We start from the raw sequence: 6,068 nt of genomic DNA, 5'->3' as shown, positions 1-6,068 counted from the left end.
TCCTCTTCCTCCTCCTCCTCCTCCTCCTGCTCCTCCTGGTGAGGTATTCAGTGGTAGTGTTGTAGGAGTAGAGTAAAGATGCAATATAAAGCATCAGGACTTTATCCCAGCTTGGATACTTTAAGGCTGGTTTTCTTTTGTACCCAGGAGTTGTTTGTATTTGTAATGACTGATGTTTAGATTTGTCAGATATGGTAGGTTTGTGCTACATAAATATTCCTACTAGTTTTTAGAGCATGTACGATGTGGTTTGTGAGATTTTTATTCCGCTGCAGGACAGAGTCTTCCTCAGAGACTTCCTCCTGTCGGAGCTGTCGTCCATCAACACGTCAGCGTCTCCTGTCTCACTGAAGGAAAACTAAATTAAACCGATCTGATCTGTTTCAGGAACATCTTTAATTTATTGATCAGTAATATAAACTATCAGTTGTCTTTTGAATGTAGAAATCATTCATGTTGTTTATGTATGATAGATATTTATTGATCTCAGAGACACAGAGGAGCCTCTGTGATGTGACCGGGAACAGGGTTTAAACGTGTTTGAATCTTATGTAAGGCAATAAACACATGTGTAAATAAGCTGCTTTAATGAACAAAGACACATTTATAACAGAGTTTAAAAAGATATCTGTCAGTATGTGACACAGCTCGTCAGTCTTTATCAGTGACAACACAATCAGAACAGGACTGTTATTAACATTCAGCTCCGAATATCATCAAGGCCACGTTTATCACAGAAGAATCAGATAAGATTAACTGTTGAAATCACTATCAGACAGATACTGGTGATGATGAACTTTTTTTTGCCATCAACACTGTCAAGTCAGTAACTTACAGTGTCTGATTTTTGTCCTAATAATCTCTTTGAACATCTAGTAGAATTATCTGGTTGTATCTGGTTCTAATTATAGGGAAACAAGACATTTTTATCAGGAACCTGTTCATTTATTTGAAGGAATTTCTGTGAAGACCCATTTCTCTCAGAAAATAGTTCAAATAATAAATATAAACTCAAGCGGTGGTTCAGGGTTGAATCCCTTTTTTGACTCAACAGAAGGAACCAACTCAATCAGCCAAAATTAAAGCAGTGAGGAAAAACAAGCAGGTAAAGTCGCTTAAGGTAGTTTAATTTTGCTTAAATAGGGAGTGAGACCAATCACAATCTTGTTCCGTCATCCCAAAGCCTGCAAGGTTTCAATGGTTCGTTCCGGCTCACAGCAAATTGGGAAAAGGCATAAGATGGCATCATGATGATGAATAGGCCCCGTCCACATGCACCAATCATTATGTCACTTTAGATTTTAGTTAATACTTGCCCCCTGTCCTCCGGATTTTGAGGTACCTATTATTGGTATTTGTGACGCCCCCTATGGTTCAAGCTCAAAATGCTTTGGTCAGCCTGTTTCCAAACACAGAAAGTATCTACAAAGATTTTTGATGATTGGACAAATAATTATCAGTTATGGCCAATGACCTGTTTATTGAAGAAGTTGATAGATAGATAGATAGATACTTTATTTATCCCCTAGGGGACATTCATTTGTATTTGTCAATATCTTAAACTTTAGACAACTTTAGATACGCTTGATCCAGTGATGATCTAAAGTAACTGGATCTACAGTTAAAAAGGAGATGTCAAAAATGTGTTTTTCAAAAAATTCTAAATGGTGGAAAATCCATCATGGCGGCCTTTATGGTCCAAGAGGCTTTTTTAAAGTATATATTAGTATATATATACAGTATATATATATATATATATATTTATACAAACTGCATTTTTGCAACCATGTTGCCAATTGGGTTCATGTTTCATGGGAAGCAGGTCCAGTTATTGGGCCAAGTTTCGTGTTTCTAGCTCATTCCAGCTCAAAGGAATTTGAGCCGATTCGACAGAAAAATAATAACAGACACAATTAACCTATCTAGAATATTGTGAAAATTTTACTTGTGAAATTCAAAATTATAATATATTAACTTAAAATTATGAGTTTGTAAATTACAAGTCACAGCTAATAATAATGGTCATAATAATGATAGTAAAAACAATGTTTGAAAAGACCATTTTTACTTGTCAAAAATATGGAACCTATGAAGTAAAGGTAACGAGAAGGAAAGTCACAATTACTCATAATTTTTAATTTACCAAGACGAACCTTTACAAAAGATTTACTGAGTGAAATTTATGAAATTTACGAGATAAATAATGTTTATCTCATAAATGTTACTTTATTTTAGTTCAACTTTTTCATTTTTTTAGTATCTCACAATTATGACTTTAATATGAGCTAGAAATGTAATTTGTTTGTTCGTTTCCTGGCAGAAATGGGCTCTCATACATTGTTGAAAAAACTAATATCTAATGAATGGGAAACAGGCTCCTTTAAACTCAAGTTTCTACCTGCAGCCGACTGAACACTGTCTCTGTTTTACTTATAATTTGTATCAAACTACACAGTTTACAAAAATCCTCAGTTACATATCAGTTTGTTTCTGGGAAATTGTCAGGAGGAGATGGGAACCATTTTTTTTAATCTCATCCAGAAACAGTGACGACTGTTTGTACATCACTCAGAATTTAAACGTCTGGATAAAACCAGTATCTGTCACTCACTGCTGACCTCTGGTGACTCAGATGTGTCGTACACTACACTGACTGTTGAAGACAAAATATCAATCATCCTTTTTCAAGTATTATCACTATCAGTATAAACCAGGGTATTTTTCGGTTTATCATATATATATGAAATTATCATGTGTACCGTGCACTTTATATTAAACAGCTGATGTTACAGATGATTTGGTTCAATACATTCTGCGCTGCTATTCACTGCATGAACCTAAACCCTACTGTGGGGTACCATGTCTCTGAAACTAACCAAACCACAGACGCTCACATTTTCAAACAATGCGTCTTGTAGAGGAGATTTCTAAATTATTTGTGATATTCACATGGGTGATATATTGCTGCTGTACATATGTATATGAATAGGTGTAAATGTATTTATATATTTTTTGTCTTAATCTGTTGAATATATTTTCATAGATCCTAGGTCTCCCTTGTGCTCCCTTTGTTTTGATGTGTTTCAGACCTCTGTCTGTCTTTGTTTACTTGCATGGAGATATTTCAGTATAATAAATTATTTATGGTAAATCTCTATGTACTTTGGAATGAGAGTCCAATGGGTTTTTAGATGGCACTGGATTTAGCTTGAACTGGATTTCCTAGAGGACTGCATGCTGGTGCTAGTGTAGGATGTAGGAGACAGAGAGTGAGTGTTTGCAAACGATGCGTTTCTCTACGTAACAAACTTTACTTCTTCATATACAAGAACCTTTTCAGCAGAATGTTTACTTTGTGTTTATGTTTGAAATGTCATTTTAGAGATAATTTTGCTACCTGAGCATTAATAAAGTTGTCCTTGTTTAAGGTAACAGAACTCACTGTATTACATCTCTGTTGTACCTACAAACACACACATGCCTGCAGGAAATAATGGTGGAATAGTACCTTTGTATTGATCATTTAACAGTGAAGGAGTAAATGTTTACTTTTATTTAAGTGGGAAAGACATGAAAGTCATGACTGAAGTTCTCAGATCATTTATTAAAACCAGAGGTTTTAACAAGAGTGTGTAAAAATACCATTAAATGTCGGGCATCAGAAACTTTACAGAAGTACAGATGTATTAAAGGTCCATATAGTCTAAAGGTAGATGTCCATGTTTTGTTTGATTATAAAACAGGTCTAGGTTCTATATTAATACTGTGATAGTATCAAAACCTCAGTCCACAGAGAAATGCACACAGCCTGTATTCAGAAACTGATCTTTAAAACCACCCGTCAGTACTTCTGGAACTTTGTGATGTCACAACTACGCAGTCACATGCCCCGCCCACCTGGACCCAACATCCAACCTTGCAGGATTTGGTTTCTCTGAGTGTTTACCTGAAACCTGCTATATTTTTATTAGATCACTCAGAAAACAGCCAATCAGCAGAGCGGCTCAGAGCCTCCTCTCTTCAAATGAAGAGAATGCAGAAGATCTAGATATGAAGTGGATTCTGATGAGCTCGATCTAGACACTGGACATGAAGACTGGAGGTGAAAGGGGAATCTGCCTGAAATGACAACTGACAGCAGAAGAGTGAGAACAGATTTAAATGTTGACAGCAGCGATATGATTTGCTGATTGAGATCGAGGTGCAATATGATCTGTTTACTGAAAATGCCCATAGTCAGCTTATTGGAGCAAGGAATGGAGAGACTGTAAGCTCAAGTAAGCTCCTTGATTGAACTTACATTAAGCTTCATTATGAAATACAATTCGTCCCCTTGAAATCATAAGGTTCTCTCTGTTCTGTTGTTTGCCGAGGGGCTGGCGAAGATCGACCAAAGCCAGCTCCCAGGGAAGCACAAGGTGTGGTGCTACCAGCACACACTACACCAACGTGTGATGTGGCCTCTGAAGATCTGCGAGGTCCCCATGTCAAAGGTCAGCAGGATGGACAGCCTAGCCAACAGATACATCAGGAGGTGGATGGGATTGCCTCGCTGTTTCTCAGATGCTGGCCTCTTTGGATGGAACATGCTGGAGCTCCCTTTGAAATCCATCAGTCTCGGGTACAAGCAAGAGTAGACACGCCTTGTGCTAGAGATGAGGGACTCTGCTGACCATTTAATAAGAAGTGCAAAAGTCCCGATCCGCACAGGCCACAAGTGGAAAGCGCCTGCTGAGGTAGAGAATGCCTTCTCCAGCCTGCAACACAAAGAGGTGATGGGGGCGACCCAGACAGGTCGCTCGGGCCTAGGGTGGACTGCTCCTCAACAGTTCTGGTCCAAAGCCACCAAGAGACAGCGGAAGACCATGGTGGTGGACGAGGTCACCAGAGTGGCGCAGGAGCGCTTCCACATAAAGGCTATATCTCAGGGCAGTCAAGGAGCCTGGACGAGATGGGAGGCTCCTGTGCAGAGACGCATCAGCTGGGCAGACATCTGGAGGACACCGCAAGGCAGGCTGAGTTTCCTGATCAGAGCAGTGTACGAAACCCTCCCATGTCCCTGGAACCTTATTCAGTGGTTCGGGAGTGAGGTAGGCTGTCCGGCAGTCCAACTGCTCCGCAGTGCTGGGTTGACAGGGTCAAGTTTACGGAAGGCGGTGAAAGAGTTGGGAGAAGAGGCCGAGAAGGCGAGCTACTGGCTGTGGCTTCGGAGGAAGGAGAGTGGATGGGGGCTAACACCCCATTAAGGGCAGTTGCAGGGAGTGGCGGGGAGACGTCCCCATACGCCACTGCCCCCCCGCCGGGAGATGTACTGGCATAGGGGGCGAAACATCCGTGAACGGCGGCCTCGAGCTGATGACCCTGCAGCTGCCCGCACTGGCACCGGAGGAGGTGCGACAGGCCGGAAGGCCGAAGCAGGGACCGACATCTGACCTGTGCAATGACCTGAGCGGTTCAACGTTTTTGCATTCCAAATAGCAAAACTCATGTGGAACAGGTCACTTAAATATATTCCACACGTACAATATCAAAATCCTATTAAATTTATAAATTTTGGAAGGGGTCATATAGAACTTTGTAATCCTGAGAACTTGCTGGAATTAGAAGGTTCTATCTTGCAAAACATGAAAACTGTTTACTCATCATTAGTTTTTAAAACATTAGTGTTGTAACAGAGTGTCTACATGAATCAGAAAGTTAAACAGAATGTGTTCTATGACATTTATATGACATGTATTCCTTTTTATGATGAATCATTTTTTCTTATTTAAACGTTAAGTATAGAGGTCAGTGCTCAATATTTTTCCAGTGCAGAGGCCAATTAGATATAGCAACCGTTTAAGTTTTCTTTAGGCTAGACAGTAGTAGTATTAGGTTTTGTTTGACTTAATCACAGCCATGCTGATACACACAAACTTGAGTCATCCATAAAAGTGAATGTTTAAAAATTCTTGAAAGGTCTGATCAGTTGTTGACTGAAGCCACCAGGGGAACTCTGCACTGTGATAATATGAGATATGAGCCCCATCTAGTGGTGAAGAGCTGGTATAACAGAGCCTGACAGAGCA

The sequence above is a fragment of the Seriola lalandi genome, unplaced genomic scaffold (assembly GCF_002814215.2).
Source record: "Seriola lalandi dorsalis isolate HSWRI2012SDOR001 ecotype SW California unplaced genomic scaffold, Sedor1 jcf7180002054795, whole genome shotgun sequence".
Lineage (NCBI taxonomy): Eukaryota > Metazoa > Chordata > Actinopteri > Carangiformes > Carangidae > Seriola > Seriola lalandi.
This window is presented reverse-complemented; position numbering follows the sequence as displayed.